We start from the raw sequence: 20,835 nt of genomic DNA, 5'->3' as shown, positions 1-20,835 counted from the left end.
GAGAGAGAGAGACAGTGAGTGAGCAGGGGAGGGGCAGAGAGAGAGAGAGACAGACAGACAGAGACAGAGACAGAATGTGAAGCAGGTCCAGCCTCTAAGCTGTCAGCCCAGAGCCCGATACGATGCTTGATTGAACTCACCAGCCATGAGATCATGACCTGAGCCGAAGTCGGACGCTTAATCGACTGAGCCACTCTGGTGCCCCTGGATATATTTTTTTTTAATTGAAGATTTCCGGATAAGTACTTGAGTTTATGTAGGCAAACAATAAGGAGGGAAATGGACAATGATATGATTGGTTTTATTTTTGTACATAGCCAAATGTAGACAACAAAACGAATCCTGGTTTTCTTTGGAGGAGGAGGGTTAAAATTAACATATCTCCGAAAAGTAATATTTTTTTATATGGTCAATATTGTATGTGTGTGTGAAAATGGGAACAGCATGAAAAGTGGAGGGGCAACTGGGTGGCTCATTCTGTCAAGCGTCCAACTTCGGCTCAGGTCATGATCTCGTGGGTCATGGGTTCGAGCCCCGAATGGGGCTCCGTGCTGACAGCTCTGAGCCAGGAGCCTGCTTCCGATTCTGTGTCTCCCTCTCTCTCTGCCCCTCCCCCACTCACAGGCGTTCTCTCTCCCTCTCTCTCTCTTTCTCAAAACTAAAATAAACATTAAATTTTTTTTTTAAAGTGGAAATTTGAGGTCTGGGCTTTGCTTGTATAGATAAACAGATGTGAAAGCGGGACTCATAGTAAGCAGCACTGGCCTTTGCTCTCTGTCCTGACCTTCCTTAATTATTTTAGCCTTCTAGAGGTAGCACTTGCCCAACTGCATACTCACTGCAGCTTACTTATATTCCTCCTAGGGTTCTCCAGTGTAGAAGGTTCTCTAGACTGGCCAGCCCATCCTTCCAGATCCCACTCTCTGTGTCCACTGTCATTATCACTCGATAACATATCAATTTGTATTTTTTCCCCGTGTGTGCCCTTGCGTATCCGATTCCCCCCGTTATGCCGACAAGCCTTTATCTACCTCCTCATAGTAGCTTCTCAATAAATATCATTTGTTTGACTGATATGAATTCAAATAACGATTGCCCAGTGCCCACTGTAGTGTTTGATGCTGAGTAAGTGTTCAGTAAATGTTCCCAATTTCGTCAGGTAGTTAACAAAGCAGAGGCCAAAGAAACATTCCCGTATCGTACTTGCTTTATGACCCACATAAATGAGAATTTGATGTAAAGCCTGCTTTGTCCTCCGCAAATAGAATGATCACTTAATCTTCCCCGTGCATTTAGTTTTTTTCCTCTATCATTCAACACTGAGGACTTCTTTACCTAGCGGAAGCCTTGGCGATCCTTCCAGTTCTTTCTAGTGATCTCCGAGGACAGATTATACGTTTTCCAGATTGCTGTCGAGAAACCTGTCACTTTTTCAATCTCCCACAGCTGTGCGTGGTGCTGAAGGGTCTCACTGGGAGCCGCTGGTGCCTGATGCTTCCCATCTGTAGGAGGCCCAGTCCGACGACACTTTTGGAGACTTTTATGGCTCGCAGCCTCACTTAGTGGGGTTCTGTTTAACTATACCTTCCTAATCATTGCAATGAAAAAAAAATCATTAGAACCTTTCGACTGATGTTGGGATATAGAAAATGCTTGTTTGTGGAATGCCTAGAACAAAACGCTAACCTGACAGGTTTTATTTATTCATTTATTTATTTATTTAAAAAAATGTTTTAACGTTTATTTATTTTTGAGACAGAGAGAGACAGAGCACGAACGGGGGAGGGTCAGAGAGAGGGAGACACGGAATCGGAAACAGGCTCCAGACTCCGAGCTGTCAGCACAGAGCCCCATGCGGGGCTCGAACTCACGGACCGCGAGATCACGACCTGAGCCGAAGTCGGCCGCCCAACCGACTGAGCCACCCAGGCGCCCCTTTATTTATTTTTTTGATGTGGATAGGTTCCCCCGCCCCTCTCCCCATAAACTCCCAATTCGTTGCAAATGGGGGCATGGCCAGAGTGCCCTGAGGGTAATTATGACCAATGCGAACGTTTCCAGAAATTTAGTAGTGGGCCAAGTCTGCACAGGACCGTCGGAAAGTCGGTTGTCTTAGAACATGAGGTGACGTAACACGGATCTGTCGTGCTTTGGTGTGTGTCGTTCATGTTTTTGATAATTGAATGGGGACAAGTTTGCTTTTAAAAATTTCGCTGTGCTGGGGTGCCTGGGTGGCTCAGTCAGTCGACTGTCCGATTCTTGATTTCAGCTTGGGTCATGATCTCATGGCTCGTGAGATCGGGCACCACATCCGGCTCAGAGCTGAGGTGGAGCCTGCTTAAGATTCTCTCTCTCTCTTTCTCTCTCTCTCTCTCTCTCTCTCTCTCTCTCTCCCTCCCTCCCCCCTCCGTCTCTCTATGCCCCTCCACCGCACCTGTGTGCTCTCTCGCGCTCTCTCTCTCTAAAAAAAAAAAAAAAAAAATCATTGTGGTTTTCTCCTACAAGCTCTGCTGCCTTTAACAGATCATTATTAGATTATATCAGAGTTATTAATAATCCCCCTAATTAAATCTTTCCTTTGGAGAAAGAGAAAATTCTTTTTATGGCTGGAATACTGGGAAATCCCATTTCCCAGTGAATTATAGGCTTTTAAAGTGCATCAGTGGTAAACAGTCTCTATACGGGAAGAAGATTGTGCCCCGAAGCTCATTAAAGCGATTGCAACTTCCAAGGAGTGAGAAATTCCATGAAATAAAAGGCAGAGAAAGTTGTGTCAGGAACCAAAGCCTGGAAAGATATCATGAGGAAGAAATTGATTTTCTCTGGATGCTGCCTATCGATTTACGTTGGGTTTGTGTACGTCGCGCCCGGAGCAAATTGAGAGAGGCTCGTTCATATGTGAATCTGTGTGAATCGTGCGTCCTAGAGATTTGCCAGGACGCGAGCGAGCCTTTGCCTTTCTTCACCTTGCCGCACTGATCTTAACATGAGAATCAAGAAGATCTTGGGAAGACTCTGAAAGTGACTGGAACGGAGCAGGGACTTTATTTTTATTTGTGTTATTTTTAAAATTTTTATTATTATTTTGAATGTTTGTGGTATTTATTTATTTTGAGAGAGACAGCATGAGTGGTGGAGGGAGGGGCAGAGAGGGGGACAGAAAGAACCCCAGGCAGGCTGTGCGCCATCGGTGTGGAGCCTGATTCAGGGCTCGAACTCACGAACTTCGAGATCATGGCTTGAGCCGAAGTCAAGGGTCGGAGGCTTAACCCACTCGGTCACCCACGCACTCCCAGAGCAGAGATTTAAGAAAGTTATTTCCCTTTGTGCAATGTGACAGATACCGGTCACCAAGGTGAGTACCTGGCGATTCTTATAACACCGGGAGACTGGGGAGTCTAGAGTCGTTCAGATTCAGATGTCCCTGGGACTCAAGCCCTTGGGTGGTACCAAAGTGGGAACAGGTGAGGAGGAGAGTGGGAGAGCTCTCTTGGTTAAGGTGACGATGACGGCTGTAAATCTCTCTCCCACGTGTCAATGGCTTCAGACAATCGATGTTATTTCCCAAGCACATATATTCCAAGTGGGTGTTTCTCCAAGATGGTGTCATCCGAGAAGTAAGCCAGAGGCCCAGGTTCCTTCCGTCTTGTGGCTCTAACTTCTTCAGCATGTGGCTACCATGGTGGCTGCAGGAGGAGACACGGGCGTGAGGATTGTTCCCGAGAGCCTGGAGGAGGTTCGCATCACCGTGCGGAAGCTCCTTCAGTGGGCTTGCGGTCCGAGGTCCGCCCCTGTCATTGAGGGGGGTAGAGAAATGTGGATGAGCCGTGTGTCCAGGAGGAAGAAGAAAGCGCTCTCGTCTATGCTTTTGTCAGAACCATCTGGATTTCATCTTCTTTATGCTGGTAGAAGACCCTGGATTGTCATCCCCAGATTGGGTCTTCTGGATTTAGAAAGTGGACCACGTTCACACAGGAACCTTTGCTCCTTCTCAAATGACTAGAAAGAAACTAGTGAGAAGAGGAGAGATCGTACATGCACAGGTGCACACATGTGTGCCTACGCGTGCACGCATGGTTTAAACCGGAAGGTGGGATGCATTCTCAACGAAATAATTTCAAGTCACAGGATTTGTATCTGCATCTGAGTGTTTGCTCCTTATAGGGTTTAGAATTGGGGATTCTACTTCTTTAATGGGAAGACGTATTGCAAAGAATTTTGACGAGTACTGATTTTTCAACCTCGCCTAAAAAAAGGAGGCTTTTGACTGCCTTCTTCTTCTTCCACTTCTCCTCCCCCTCCTCTTCCTCCTCCTTCTTCTTCACATCCTGATCCAATTGAAGTCTATGGGAAACGTCCATTGGATTCTTCCTCTCCTGAATCTTCACTCTTTTAAAACTACATTGGGGAGGAAGGGGGAGGTAAGTTACTTCTCAACTGCCTTTCTATTTGCAAAGAATTTCTTTTACCGCCTATTTAGTTTTGTTTACTAATAGATATAAAACTTAAAAGTCCTTTCTACCTCATTGTACTCGCCACGTGTAACGAACACTCTGAAAATATACACGGCCTGACAGAAATGTAACTGACACCTCTCTGCTCTGTCTACATGTCATTTACCTCTTGCCTTTGAAATACTAGCAAAACGATCCTTGAGGAGGCAGTAAATCTGGTATATTAATCCAGAGGGCCTTTTAATCAATCTCTCTCTCTCTCTCTCTCTCCCCCTTTCCTTCCTTCCTCCCTCCCCCTCCCTCCCTTCCTTCCTTCTTTCCTTCCTCCCTCCCTCCTTTCCTTCCTCCCTTCTTCCCTCTCTTCCTTCCTTCCTTCCTTCCTTCCTTCCTTCCTTCCTCCCTTCCTCCATCTCTCCCTTCCTTCCTCTGTCCCTCCCTCCCTCCCTTCCTTCCTCCCTCCCTCCCTTCCTTCCTCCTTCCCTCCCTCCCTCCCTTCCTTCCTCCCTCCTTCCCTCCCTCCCTTTCTTCCTTCTTCTTCCCTTTCTCCCTCCCTCCCTCCCTCCCTCCCTTCCTTCCTCCCTCCCTCCCTTCCTTCCTCCCTTCCTCCCTCCCTCCCTTCCTTCCTCCTTCCCTCCCTCCCTCCCTTCCTTCTTCCCTCCTTCCCTCCCTCCCTTTCTTCCTTCTTCCCTTTCTCCCTCCCTCCCTCCCTCCCTTCCTTCCTCCCTCCCTTCCTTCTTTCCCTCCCTCCCTTCCTTCCTCCCTCCCTCCCTCCCTTCCTTCCTCCCTCCTTCCCTCCCTCCCTTTCTTCCTTCTTCCCTTTCTCCCTCCCTCCCTCCCTCCCTTCCTTCCTCCCTCCCTTCCTTCTTCCCTCCCTCCCTTCCTTCCTCCCTCCCTCCCCTCCCTTCCTTCCTCCCTCCTTCCCTCCCTCCCTTTCTTCCTTCTTCCCTTCCTCCCTCCCTCCCTCCCTTCCTTCCTCCCTCCCTCCCTCCCTCCCTTCCTTCCTCCCTCCCTCCCTTTCTTCCTTCTTCCCTCCCTCCCTCCCTTCCTTCCTTCCTCCTTCCCTTCCTTCCTTCCTTCCTTCCTTCCTTCCTCCCTTCCTCCATCTCTCCCTTCCTTCCTCTTTCTCTCCCTTCCTTCCTCCCTCCCTCCCTTCCTTCCTCCCTCCTTCCCTCCCTCCCTTTCTTCCTTCTTCCCTTTCTCCCTCCCTCCCTCCCTCCCTTCCTTCCTCCCTCCCTCCTTTCCTTCCTCCCTCCTTCCCTCCCTCCCTTTCTTCCTTCCTTCCCTCCCTCCCTCCCTTCCTTCCTTCCTCCTTCCCTCCCTTCCTTCCTTCCTTCCTTCCTTCCTTCCTTCCTTCCTTCCCTCACTTGCTCTTGCTGTTAAGACTTTGAGAAGCTAGATTTCTCATGGCTCATGTTTTATATTTCCATTTATGGCTCCCTTAAGCTCAAGACTGTGACTCACATAGGCAACACTCTGTGCCCAACCTCACCACGCTGGTGCACACATGTCTTGTCCTCAGCAGCCATAGTACCCAGCATCTTGGTCATTTTTTTTTCTGCGTGGCTTTGTGCTTTCATTTCTGCTTGTCCCGCACATCATCTCTCCCAAGGGCAGCTTGGATGTTTTATTTAAATTCCGCTTGTTTCCCTTCTCCTCGTCTGGAATTTTCCTAAAGAAACTCAACATGATCAAAATCAAAGAACTTGCCATCCAGCTTCCAGTTTACGGGCCCTGCACACACACCTTGGAAAGTTTTACACCTTAAAGCACTGAAATATGTTACACATTTAATTAAATGTGGTGTTTGCTGTCATTTCTGTAAGTCATCAAGCAACAGACTTCGGGACAGGCACAGACTCCGTGAAAACATTGCTGCAATGGGAAAATCAGATTCCCCTGACATCATTTTGAACTGCAATGCCTTTTCCAGGAGCATTATTCGGAGCGAATACAGGGACTGCTTGTAAACTTAGTGAGCTCTTTCTTCCCCTGCAGCCATGAAGTTTAAAGCGCTGGACATGTTCCTGCCGATGCAGGACCGTCGGGAGTTCCTCTGTCAGGCAAGTCCCAGGCCACTTTGAAGAGATACTGCTGGGAAAAAACGGCATCCTTCCTTGCCCTGTTGATTTGTGGTCTGATCCCAGATTGGCCTCTCTGATAAGTGCTTCAGCAACATTATTGACGCATGTTCTGGCTTTAGTAATAATAGCCTGCAAATGTCAGCTAAGCGCGAGCTGAGCGTGGTGAACCTTTTGGGAATGGAAAAGTTCTGGAATAACTTTGTGAATGTGGACCTGTCTTTTTGGCTTGATTCAATTTGAAAGACATGGCCCGCGCTCCATTCTTGTTCTACAAATACTCATAAGACCGGTGCCAGTCGGAAATTATCACAGGCGATCCAGCCCGTTACAAAGTTGTGGTCGACTTCGTCTGAAGCACATTCAGTTAAAATTACTGAGCTCTTCTCGTTAATATATGCGAAGATTCAAGGATCTAAAAGTCAATAAGACAGTTTCTGCTCTGGGGGTGCCTGGGTGGCTCAGTCGGTTGAGCGTCCAACTTTTGATTTCGGCTCAAGTCATGATCCCAGAGTTGTGGGATCAAGTCCTGTGTCAGGTTGCACCGTGATCTCGGACCCTGCTTAAGATTCTCTCTCTCTTCTTCTCTCTCTCTCTCTTTCCCCTTCTCCCCCTGCCCCTCTCCCTGGCTCGAGCACTCCTTCTCTGAAATAATAATAACAACAACAACAACAACAACAAAAGACTGTTTCTGCTCTGAACCAGCTCATATACCTAAATGGGAATGATTTAAAAGAGAAAACCCCGTAGGCAAACATGTACACGTAAAGTGAGAAAAGGGACTAAGACAGGCTATGTCAAGTATAACTCAGAATATTCTCTAAAATTCTGAGTACACGAGAGATAACACCTGGCTGGACAAAACGGACCCCACCCTCATCATTCGGTATTTCCAGGGTTACTCACAGGAAAATTTGAACACCACGGTGGAGAGAAAGTTTTGCCATTATTACACTGGATTAGGAAAATGTATCCAGTGGGTGGGAATGACTAAGAGGTCTAACTGAGCCATGGCTCCGCGAATGATCTAGGCTGGGGAGCGGCCACCGGCTGCCTTTAGTCTAACCACAAGTAGAAGTTAGCAACAGCTAATAAGCCTCTCGTGTCCAGACCCATTGATGTCTACACCTACACCGCAGTTGAACCCACACAGTTCCTTTCTGCGTCCTTCCTAACCTAGAGACTGCCCATGTAATAATAATACTTTGCGCAGCCCCTTTTTACAAAACTTGAAAAGGGATCCTTCCTTTTGAACTCTGGAGTCCATTTCTACTCAACCCCCTGAAATACGTCCGCCTCCTGTGTGCATTCCGGCTCCCAGGGCCCTCTCGCTTGTGGATGCCACATTTTGCACTTGGCACCGTGTCTTCCACGTTCGGAGGCGTCCCTCCAGCGGTTGGGGAGTGAACGGATGGGTGAGCGAGCACATGACCGGCTTCATCAACCCCCAATTCTCATCTCTGCATCTCCCCATTTCCCTGGTTAGCCTGCGGCCTCCTTGTAGCTGACTAGCTGGTTGCACCCCATTCAGTCACAGGCGGGCCATCCAGTCCCTGAAAACAGATTCAGCCAAGTCTTTTCTCTCCTCTTCGCCAAAAATCTCGAGGAGGCCAGTAAGAGGACAAGAAGAACGTCAGTATGACGGCCAAACTCTCCACACGCGCCGTCGATCCGCCTAGCATCTGCGTGGCTTTCTTTTTCTCTCCTTCCGAGGACCTAGACGCATAAAGAATCGCGTTTTGAGTCTTTTGCAGGGACGAGTAACCTCCGTTTAACCTGAATGGTTCAATGCGTGTCTTAAGAATTGTGTTTACAGAATTAATTCGGTTATAAATATGAGAACAAATTTAGGCTACAAATGTAACTCGGTTTTCCCCTCAGGCAAGCTAATTCATAAAATCTGAAAATATTGTTTTGCCCATGAAGCGATGGTCCCTCTAACCTAATAAGTAAATGGAAGGAGAAAACGTAATAAAGCTCAAATCCCCAGCAGCTAAAAAGTTAACACCTTCGTGGTGAAGAGACCAGACCGAATAAGAAAGAATGGAGTGTTGCCAGCGGCAAAAGGTCTCAAACCCGTTAAGCCTCTTTCTTAAAGCTGTAACCCTGTCCTTTCAACTCGTTCACCTTTCACCCAGTAGGCCCCTTTCCCTGACCCTTGAACTATAGTTATTTGTTTAGCATTGTGGTAATAGAGTTTGGAAATCTGAAAAACATTAAGTTAAATGCAAGGGTGTTGAGAAGGTGGAATTCTTCGAGGGAGCTGAAGAAATTCTATCTGGAAGATTTAAACTTTTTTTTCCCCACCCCCCCACATTGGAGTAAGGGAAGGGGAAAATATTGGGAGTCTTTGGAATAATCAAAGTGTTCAGGTTTTTTTTTTTTTCCTAAGTAAAGGAAAAGAAAGAACGTTATCAGTGGCGTGTATGCATGAAGAGTAAAGAAAAGTCGTTTTCTCTTCAGCAGCAAATTAGTTTTATGATTATTACAAAAGGAAACACTTAACAGATCCACCAGACTTTTGACTGGAGTTGGATGCATGGCCAGTGGCACAAAAGCTGAAAAATATGACGTATTTATTCGTGCGAATGTCCTCTCTGATCTGCAAGGTTGCTGAATGACGAAAGCACAAGATTCCCACAAGAGTTTATTTTTCTTTGCGGAGCTTAGCTTAATGAATTAGTTTCTGTACTCCTTCAAATGTATTAATTAGAAACAAATGAAGACGTGATATTGTGAGTCCTCTGAAATAATATTAACAGTATGGGAGACTTGTATGGGTGTTTAATTTAATAATATTTAATTTTTTATTTTTTTTCTTTTCTTAATTTTTTTTAACGTTTATTTATTTTTGAGAGAGAGAGAGAGAGAGAGAGAGAGTACAAGCTGGGGGGGGGCGGGGTGGGAGGGAGACACAGAATCTGAAGCAGACGCCTGGCTCTGAGTTGTTAGCACTCAGGACCAAGGCAGGGCTCGAACTCACGAACCGTGAGATCATGACCTGAGCCAAAGGGGGACGCTTAACCGACTGAGCTACCCAGGTGCCTTATTTTTTTATTTAAAAAAATTTTTTTTAAAGTGATTATTCATTTTGAGAAAGAGACAGACAAAGAGAGAGAGAGAGAGAGAGGAGGAGGAGGAGGAGGGGCAGAGAGGGGGAGATTGGATTCAGGCTCCAGGCTCTGGGCTGTGGGCTGTCAGCACAGAGCCCGACGCGGGGCTCGATCTCACAAACCGTGAGATCATGACGTGAGTGGAAGTCCGAGGCTCAACCGACCGAGCCACCCAGGTGCCCCTAATTTAATAATATTTTAATTGAATAATATTAAAAGTATGTGTTGGCTACCCTCAAACACCATGATTAAAAAATGCAAAATGTGAGTCGATCTCAGTAGCTTGTTTAGTATAATTATAATGACGCAGAATGTCGCCCTTTCCTCCACATCTTTAGCTTTATGCATTAGATTAGCCTTTTTCTGCCAAAGAATTTCAGTGCTAAGACTTTTCTGGATTTTCTTGATAATCTGAGTTTAATTTCTTTTTTTTAAGTTTATTTATTTTGAGAGAGAGAGAGAGAGAGAACCAGCGGGAGAGGGGCAGAGAGAGGGGAACAGAGGACCCAAAATGGGCTCTGTGCTGATGGCAGAAAGCCCGGCACAAGGCTTGAACTCACGAACCGTGAGATCATGACCTCAGCCAAAGTCTGACACTTAACTGATTGAGACACCCAGGTGCTCCTGAAGTTTAATTTCTTTCTTTCTTTTTTAATTAAAAAATAACTGTAACGTTTATTTATTATTGTGAGACAGAGAGACAGAGCATGAGCAGAGAGAGGGGGAGACACAGAATCCAAAGCAGGCTCCAGGCTCCATGCCGTCAGCACTCAGTGTCGACGCAGGGCTCGACCTCACGAACTGCAAGATCCTGACCCGAGTCGAAGTCTGACGCTTAACCGACTGAGCCACCCAGATGCCCCTCCTGAAGTTTAATTTCTAGGTGACAGGACAGGCCCTCCTAATTTTTTAGTTGGGCAATGGTGTTGGCAACAAGGTTAAAACTGACCAGTAGATGACAATCTACTGTCTTGAGTGAAGGTAATAAAAGAAAATATCATCATACCTCTAGTTGCACAAACTTTAGAACTGTTTTTCTGCAATAATCTGAGAGATAGTAAAAAGTATTTCTGGGACACCTGGGTGGCTCAGTCGATTGAGCATCTGGCCCTTGACTTGGCTCATGTCATGATCTTACAGTGCGTGAGATCAAGCCTCACGTCGGGCTGCACGCTGAGCGCGGAGCCTCCTTGGGATTCTTTCTCTCCCCCTCTCTTTGCCCCTTCCCCGTTCTCTCTCTCTCTCTTAAAATAAATAAATAAACATAAAAAAAAGTTTAAAAAAAGTATTTCCGATCTCTACCTATATATCCGTATCTGTGTTTATCGATCTACCTACCTACATTCTCATAGCCTTGCTTTGTGCCCACATTCCCAACCCTTCATTTTATTCATTCAACACACATTTACTGAGCATATATTTTATGACTCGTGCTATGCCAAGCATTGGGGATAAAGATGGAAGGACAAATCTCAAGGAACTTTGGGTTAAGGCTCGGTAGACTCTGGTTAAACACAAAATCAGACAGAGATGATGGAAAAAGACTCTCAGTCCTTTTGGACCCGTGTGGCAGTAACGCGACACCTGATGTTAAGATACCTGGCTCTTGGACCTGGGATCCGGTTCCGTTTGTCACTCTCCTGCGAAATAGGTAGGGTGGGTCTCTTCACGACCTTCCGTTCCACCATCCACTCCAGTCTTGAACACGGCGTTCATACCGTCTTCAAGGTTCTGCAAGGACCCCTGGGAACACAACGGCATCCCGGCACTCCCTGGCACTCAATCATTCTCTCCCTCCCATTTTGAGCTGGCCCTCGGTGTGAGCCATTTTGGTTAGATACTTGTTTCGGTATCGTTTGCCCTCCTGTTCTTCCTGTGTCCCTATCCTCGGCTTGGGATGTAGCGTGTGCGAATAAATATTTCAATAAGTGGATGAAATTAACTATAGTAAAAAGGAACTGTGGAGACGGAGAAGCAGTATGAACCTGGCAGTGATTATAATCTCACCTAAAGAATATGCATTATGTAACTTGCATATTTTATTATATAACAGAAATCGTCAGTGCAGGGGATATTTAGTACAGAAGGCGGCTTTCACCTGCCGTATGCCAGTGTGTGCCTCTTAAAGTGTGTTGTACCGATGGTTGGAGGGCACGTCAAAACAGAGAGGAACTGGGGTGCCTGGGGGGCTCGGTCGGTTAAGCGTCTGACTCTTACGTTCAGCTCACGTCGTGATCTCACAGTTCATGGGTTCGAGCCCCACGCCAGGCTCCATGCTGACAGTGCAGAGCCTGCTTGGGCTTCTCTCTCTCTCCCTCTCTCTGCCCCTCCCCTGCTCATGCTCTCTCTCTCTCTCTCTCAAAATAAATAAATAAAACTTAAAAAAAAAGCCCAAAATCCAGAAAGGACTAATGTATGCCTGCCCAGCCACCAGTGGCATATATTTAAGAACAAACATCTCTCCAGGTCCCTACTCCATAGTTGATTTATTGACGCATTATTACATCAGTTGCCTTCAGAACAACAAATAATCTGGAACTTGTTTGATCATCTGGATAAAATTCGCAGATCATTACGTCCACTGACATTAAACATCCAGGTCTTTTCAGATATTGATTGCGTTGCTGTTTCTACACACATAATTAGCTTAACCATTTTTACAAATCCCTCCAGTGAGTTTGGTCAAACAACCATGTAAGTCATCTAAGAGATTAATTTACCTGATGTGCTTTATATAACGCGTGCCCAATAAATATTCGTGGAGATAGCGTTTTTATAGAGTGAATGAATTTGAATAAACTAGTCAGGGTCTGAACATCACAAATTCTGTGGAAGGAGTGACTGCATTGTCAACTGGCTACATAGATACTCTTCAAAGAACACCACCTACAAATACATAGGGGGCCAATGGTTATGTGTTGAACAAATGCAGTGTCTATTTAGTAATCCATGAATGCACAGGTACAGAAATAGAATCGACCAACACGTCTGAGGAGGATATTCAGTATTCAATCAGCCCTTTGCCCTCTAGGAGAATATAGTCCTTCTTTTCAAGTTTTCATTAGCGTTATGACCTTCTTATTGAGTTGGATTCTGTAGCCTTGATAAAACAGAGAGAGAATTTTTTTTAACTCCACATCAGCTTTAGGAGTTAATGCTTTTGATTCTGATGACGTCAGTCACCACAATCTGTACACAGAAGTTCTCCATACATCGCATTTACTGATGGCAAAGTTTTTATGCATTTCTATATTCCCGCTTAAGAGACATACATACACAAGCACATCGAGTTACCTAAACTAAACACTGCTCATTCTTATCAGGAAAAACTTTACCAACCAAGCTCTTTTCTGCTACTTTTTGTTCAAACCAGTTAGGAAACGATGTCGGAGGAATTGATGCGCTTGTTGTATGGGGATGATAAATTGAGAAATGAAAATTTAGGCATTACTGTGTTACTATAGTAAGAGGCGTGCATCTTTTTATGGATTTGTTGAGGGTAAATTAAGGGCAAGTGTAGTTTTTCTTTCTTAGATGAAAAAAAGAAAGTTTATCCTAAGCTTTAAAGAGCCATCTGTCTGTCCCATTTGCCTCTCGGGGTTTTAAAAATGTGGTACCAAGGAATTTCATTGATCCTATTTTACATCCCCAAGGATTTGCTTCTCTATGTTCTTTCCCATGTATCGGCCATTTCCCATGACTATATCCAACTGTTATGTACGTACCGTCCCTTTCTTGCTCAATCCCACCGCAAGCCTAGAACTATTCTTAGCCATAGTTGGATTTTATTCTAATGACTGAGGTTATATTTCCCCCGCCCCCCCTAAGTCAGCATCATTATAGAAAACAACCAAGATCATTTCAAAGCATCCTACAGTTCATTGTCTCTAGGTTGGTTCTTAGTTGTAATTTTTTAAAGCGTTCAATCCTGGTCCCAAACAGAGTTAAGACCTCTCCACTGGAAACTTTTGGTTTCCTTATCTCATAATATTTTCACCTCCGTTTCATGGGTATGTAGTCTCAGAGGTCCTCTTTGTTCCCTACATATCTCTTAGCCCCAGTGTTTACTTTGTCACTGATTCCTATCAGTAACACCTTGGTAACTTGTTTTCATTTGTCATAAAATTTTTCTTCCCATCAAGATGACTCGGGTTTGGATCTACATGATTGCTCTACTGTTCAGACTAATCTCTTAATTGAATCTGCAAAGCCTCGGTTCTCTAAGCAATTCTATACACAGCTACCTAAAACACAGCTCGGCAAGTCTCATTTTCCCAGGCACAATTCGAGAAATCTTTTGGATCCACAATATATATGCTAAAAGCCGCACTCTTTGTTCTTGATCTCTCAGTGAAATTTAACTCATATGCCCGTCTTCAGCTGCACTGCACCCCTCTCCCTGCCCCTCGCCCAGCACCCACCCCCTCCCACGAAGACTGTTTCAATGGGAATCTCAACTATATAGGAAAGATGAAAGGCTTTGGGGTCAAACAGACCTGGGTGTGAAACCCCACATCTCGCCATTTTCAGCTTGTGTCAGTTCAAATACTTCACCTAGAAAATGGAGATAATCCAGCCTTTGACAGATGAAATAAATGTCTGTGCGAAAGTACATTCTGGAAGGATGGAAGTATTTATTAGTGAGTATTATGTGTATAATAATCAGCTGGAAAAAAAAAAAAAAGGTTCCCGGTTCTGATATTGACTCTGATGTGATGGTCCAACCAACTGTGTTCAATGGGCTGGGTGTGGTAGCCTTTAAGCCCCCTCTGTAGAGAAGCTCAAAGCCCTGGTCTCCGCTCCCCAAAAGGTTCCTGTTGACCAAGAGTTTTGCCTGTGGGCGGGGTTTCCACACCCTGCAAATGATTTTCCCTGGCTAGTATCTTCTCCTTAGTTTCCTCTTCTAAGTAATATCTCACTTCAGATTTGCTCAAAAGAGCAGATCAAAGAAAATGTGAGAACTTTGGCCAGGGAAGAAGGCTACAGAAGGAAGAGCAGTGACAACGTGAAACTTTGTTTCCAAAGCGATTTTGTCAGGGCTGAAGATCTGCAAAAAAAACAATCCTGCCCATCTTTTGATTTTATTTTTTTTCCCCCACTCATTAAAGTCTGCTGCAATCTGAAAAGAAACTAATCAAAAATCGAAACAGGGTAACATTTTATTTTAATGCTTCCTATGAGTGTCGGAAAACCTATTGAAATTAATCAGCGAGGTGGGTAATTTAATCAGGATGCGTAATAAATATGTAAATCTGATTGGTTAAGAATGCGTGCAGAAGTACATTAGTGGTTCCGCCTACAGTGACTGTATAATAATAATAATATCCAGTGTTTTGCTTTTCAAAGCAACTGACATGCTCACCACGTTTGGTCCTCATGATCAGTGCTACCCATGAAGTGGGGCAGGGACCACGTATTGAAAAAAACAAAAAGGTATTTTCTCCAAACATCAGTCTCTCCATTTGTGGTTTTGACAGGTTGATTTGTGATATTAGCAACTACATGGGAAAGTTCTCATTTTGATAATTACTTTCTTTTGAGTAAATGTGATTTTTAGAAGCATGACAAATATGTTTTTCAGAAGTCCATAAAACTTTTATTACGGGGAAATTTTCAGGTTGTTCTTGCTCAAGAGAAAAGGTTTAGAAAACGCAAGCTAAAGAATTTGCTCATTACCCCTAGAACCATTGTTCGGTTATCGGTACGTTTTCTTCTGCTATATTTTGTGTATGTGTATGTGTTTTGGAAATCAAAGTGTACATGGTTCTTGTTTCCTTTTAACATCATGTTTTGGAATATCATCTCTTAAATATTCTTTGAAAACAAGATTTTTATGGACTTCTGGTTACAGCACAGCAATCATATAATTAACTTCTTCATGTTGAAAGTTTAGATCTTAAAATATATTTTTTTATGCTTATCAAGTCTTCTGGTTGTATTAAATATTTACTTCTAACTCCAGAGGATATTTTGGTTTTTTTGTAGATCTCTTACTTGTATCGGCAGGTGTAAACTTAAAAAAAATGTATAGGCCACGTCTGAGAACATTTTTATTTACTAAATGAACAATGTAAGGAATCTCATCAGCATCTTGAACAGCGAGTGTGTTTATATTTTTCACGCAGAAGGTGTACCTGTGGAAAAACAAGAAAACGGAACTGAGAAAATAAGTGGGTGTCTTTGATCATCACTACTGTCCGAGGACCAAGAGCTCCTTGAGAGCTGTCCCTCGCCATCATTACAACCCAGACTGGGAGAAGAAAAGCCAGACACGTTTCCAGGAGGATTGATGGGCACAAAGTATATGGTCACTGCTGAGGGGGAGTTGAGCACTGGGGGAAGTACGGGTGACATGATACAATTGGAGAGCTCTCTTCTTTTCTCCTCGACCTTCCTCAGATTCCCCATAACCAAAGGGCCTTTCATCCTCCAAACTCGTCACCTCCTTCAGACCTGGGTTCGGTCTTCTTTTCTCTGCCTATGTGGGTATATTATGCTCAGGAACTCTTTGAGATCAAGACATTTGTCAGATTCAATTTGCCATGGTCAAACTACAGTACCCTAATTATAATGAGTGTTCAGGAAGCTGTTTTCTCACCACCCCACCTCTTTCTCTCTCTAGATAGATATCTAGATCTAGATGGACATCTAGATCTAACAGGCTCCACACGGCACAGAGCCCCACACGGGGCTTGATCCCACGACCCCGGGATCAGGACCTGAGCCGAAATCAAGAGTTGATGCTCAACCGACTGAGCCCTCCAGGTGCCCCCCAGGAAGCTGCTTTAAATGAATAAATGTATTTTCTGAGTTCTTAGTGAGTGGGGAAAATTTCTGATGACTAGAGTGAGGTGATGAAAATTTCTCACCTCTAGTATAGTCCCCGGTAATACTCTGTGTCATTTCTGAAAAGGGGCAATGGATACAAAAAAGACTAGATACAGTAGAAGCATGCTTTCTTATTTGTCTATAGCATTTCTCTTTTCTTTCTTTTCATTTTTTAATACGGCAATTGAGTTTTCTTAACTTCCTAAAAAGTAAACTCCATCCCCAAATGGTGCTCGACCTCATAACCCAAAGATCAAGAGTCTCAAGCTCTGTCGACTGAGACAGCCACGTACCCTCGGTAATTGAGTTTTTAATTAATAAAGGTAGTAGGTTTGGGGTTCCTGGGTGGCTCGGTTGGTTAAGTGTCCAACTCTTGGTTTCAGCTCAGGTTATGATCTCATGGTTCATGAGTCTGAGCCCCGTGTTAAGCTCTGCACTGACAGGGTGGAACTTGCTTGGGATTCTCTCTCCCTCTCTCTCTGCCCTTCCTCCCCTCCCCCAGTCACTGACTCTCTCTCTCAAAATAAATATAGAAAAAATAACAGGTAGTGTGTTTGTATCCCAACTTCCCTCCTTTGATTATAATAAAAACAGAATCTATTGCAGAGAAGAATTTCATGCAAGGTTTTGTGGATCAAAAGGAAGTACAGCTTGCTTTGTATGTGCTAAACATCTCATTTAGAGAAGTAGCTGACTGGTCCGGAAGGTCCTCTCACGAACAATGGATTGATTGGGTAATCATTAAAAATTTTTTTTAAGTTATTTTTTTATTTATTCAGTAGAGAAAAAAATAGAGTGTTTCACAAAGTTAGCCAAGGGAAAAAACCAATTAATTCCATCTTTTGCTTGGAGAGAGTGAGTCCTCATCAAATTTCTTGTAATGTTTAGAATAGAAATTTATGGAAAAATTGAAAGGATACTGTAGAGAGGTCCCACCCGGTTCCCCCAATGACTCACATCTTACCTTCCTATGGTAAATTTGTCACACTTAATGAACCAATAATGATACATTATTATTAGCTAAAATTATGTTTTGTTAGCTTTTCAGAATATTTTCGCTAATATCCTGTTTATACAAGCTATGGTCTTTTTCTCAGATTTTCGTCCGTTTAAAGACCTTGTAAGTTTGAGGAGTACCACCCAGATATTTCATAGAATGGCTTTCAGTTGGGATTGTTTGATTTTTTTTTCTCATAATTCAACTGGTGTTCCAGGGTTTAGGGAAGAAGACAACAAAGGATAAGTGACCTTCTCATCACATCTTAAGAATCTACTGTGGACATGATTCATGAGGTTTCTCTGATGTAAAGTTATTGTTTTTTCCTTCTTTCCATACTTTCCTCTTTGAAAGGAAATCATCATGCGATGCACAGCAGACACTAAAGCAGTGGAAAGTTATAATCCTCATTGGGAGTGGAGTATCAAATTTTTGGAATTCTTCGTGGGAGATTTGTCTATTCTCCCCTATTTGTAGTGGGTTTTGTTTTGTCTTGTCTTGTTTTGTTTTGTTTTGTTTTGTCTTGTTTTGGTGTATGGACCTTCAAGTATTCCCATGCCATTTTTTGAACAAACCCATTCTTTCTCCTTTGAATTTCCTTTGCACCTTTGTCAAAAACTCAGTTGACTGTATCTGTTTGCTTCTATTTCTCATCTTTCTATTGTTACATCAGCTTATGTATCTATTCCTTTCACCAGTACCATGCTTTCTTGAATGCTGTAGCATTATATTAAGTTTTGAAATTAGATCGTACGAGTCCTCTAACTTTGTCTTTCTTCAGAATTGTGTTGGTTATTGTGTTATTATCACTGTGTTGGTTCTTTGCCTTTGCATATAAACTTTAGAGGCAGTTTGCCAATATCTATACAATAGTTTGATGGGATTCTGATTGTTGACTGGGATGTGTGGATCCTGCCATTATCGAATCTTCCACCCATGAACATATAACATTGTTACACGAATTGAGATCTTCTTTGACTTCTTATAACATGTTTTGTCATTCATATATAGATCCTGTGACTATTTTGTTAGCTTAAGTACTTTTTGTTGTTGTTATAGTGCTATCATAAATGGTATATATATATATACACACACACACACACACATACATATATTTATATATATATACAGACATATATATGTGTATATATATATATATACAGGTAGTGTATAATATGTATAATATGTATACATATGTATAATATGTGTATATATACAGATATATATATATATATAATTTCAAATTTGATGATTCATTTTTAATATATAGGAAAGAAATTGACTTTTGTATATTGACCTTGGTATTCTATGACCTTGCAATCTTGCTATCCTCACTTAGCAGCGCTAGGAGTTTCTTGTATTTTTGTTTTTGTTTTAGTCTTTGTAATTTTATACACAGATAATCTGGTCATCTACAAATAAAAAGTTTTATTTTTTCCTTTCCTATTTGTACTGTTGATTTCTGTTCCTCATCTAATTGCACTAGCTAGGGCTTCTAGTATGATGTTAAATAGGAGTAGTGAGGGAGAATATCCTTCTTTTATTTGATCTCAAAGGGACGGTATTTTGTCTCACGTCAGGAAGAGTGATGTTCATTGGAAATTTTTGTAGATTCATTTTTATTAAGCTAAGAAGTTTCCTTCTGATCCTAGTTTACCGAGAGTTTGTATCATGAATGATGCTAGATTTTGTTAAATGCTTTTTCTGAATCAGTTGATATGATCGTGATTTTCCTTCTTTAGCCTGTTGATGTCATAAATTACATTGGCTGATTTTAGAATGTTGAACCAGACTTGTATACCTAGAATAAATCTCACTTGGTTGTAGTGTATAATTACTTTTTTTTAAAGAGAGAGAGAGAGAGAGAGGAAAGGGGCAGAGAGAGAGAGAGAGAGAGAGAGAGAGAGAGAGAATCTTAAGCAGACCTCATGCCCAGCACAGCCTAATGCAGAGCTCTATATCATGAATGTTTGATCATGACCTGAGCCAAAATAGAGAGTTGGACACTTAACCAACTGAGCCACATGGGTGCCCCTAGTATATAATTAGTTTTATACATTATTGGATTTGATTTGCTACTATATTGCTGAGATTTTTGTGCATGTGTTCATAAGAGATATATCAGTCTGTAGTTTTCCTACATTGTAATATCTGGTTTTGGTATTAGGGCAAATACCTAATTAGGATCAATCCGACACCCTAGAATGATGTGGGATTTGTTCCCTCTGCTTAGACTTTCTGGAAAGGATTGTGGAGAATTGGCATCTTTGTCATTTTAAATATTTGCTACAACTCACTACACTAATGTTTATTGTCTTGATTTATATTTATCTGTTTTCTGCCTGATCTATTCTAGAAAGGTGAGAACCCTTTTGAGGTAAGCTTATGTTATACCTATCTTTGTGTCTCTTACAATATCTAATAGGCACTGTGTGATTGTGTGTGTGTGTGTGTGTGTGTCTGTTTGTTGAATAAGTATGAAGATGACCAACTATATGATGTAGTTAAATATAGAGTTTAAGATATGATAGTCCTCTCTCTTCCAAAGGGGGTGTCAATCATAATAGTAGGGTAAGAGTTGTGTCCAAATTAGATTTGATAGAAACTACGGGTGCAGAAGGGACAAGAGAAGAAAAAGCCAGAGAAAAAAGGGGCCTAGCAATGGCATGTGCCAATGGAGAATGGAACTTTATGTCAGGACACCAGAATAGGAGCCCATTTGCTTAAGAGAAAGAGCAGTAAAACAGTGATGTTCTCTCAGCAGAATGCAGCGGAGAATATGGCTCATGGTAAGTAAGAGCCTTTACAAAGTGTGTGTTCAATCCATCAATTTAGGAAGATTGGGGTCATGGGTCCTTAGGGAATGGATTTTTAGTGGACTGGTCTAAAACAGTGGTCTTGTTGGTGATCCCTGTCAGTGGGACTATACTGCTGGCAACAGCTGGCTTATCAGTCTGAGGAGACATTATTCCCTGGGGTTTCTCTTTTTTTTCCAGAAGCATGAGCTGTGAAGACAAACAGGAATTTGTTCCCAGTTAGCTCTTTAGAACTGAGAAGAGGGGAGATATGATCGGATCTTTACTTTTCTGTATTCCAACAAGGAAGCCTCTCAGAGTTAGAGGAAGAGAAATCTTGTGTGAGGATTTGAGCTAAGTGTGGAAGCCCTAACTGATAACTCAGTCCTTACCTTGTGGTTCCAGGAAGCTCACCCAGGTACAGGGGATAACTTATACAGGTAGATTCTACCCTGAGAAAGAACACATCATTCAGTCATGGCGGTGCAATTTCACAGTGTGTTGTTCTTTAGGAAGGGGAATTTCAAATATAGCGGATGACAGGAATCACCTGGATAACATACTGAATAC

This window comes from Lynx canadensis, chromosome B3 (genome assembly GCF_007474595.2).
Source record: "Lynx canadensis isolate LIC74 chromosome B3, mLynCan4.pri.v2, whole genome shotgun sequence".
Classification (NCBI taxonomy): domain Eukaryota; kingdom Metazoa; phylum Chordata; class Mammalia; order Carnivora; family Felidae; genus Lynx; species Lynx canadensis.
Note: the sequence above shows the minus strand (reverse complement) of the source record.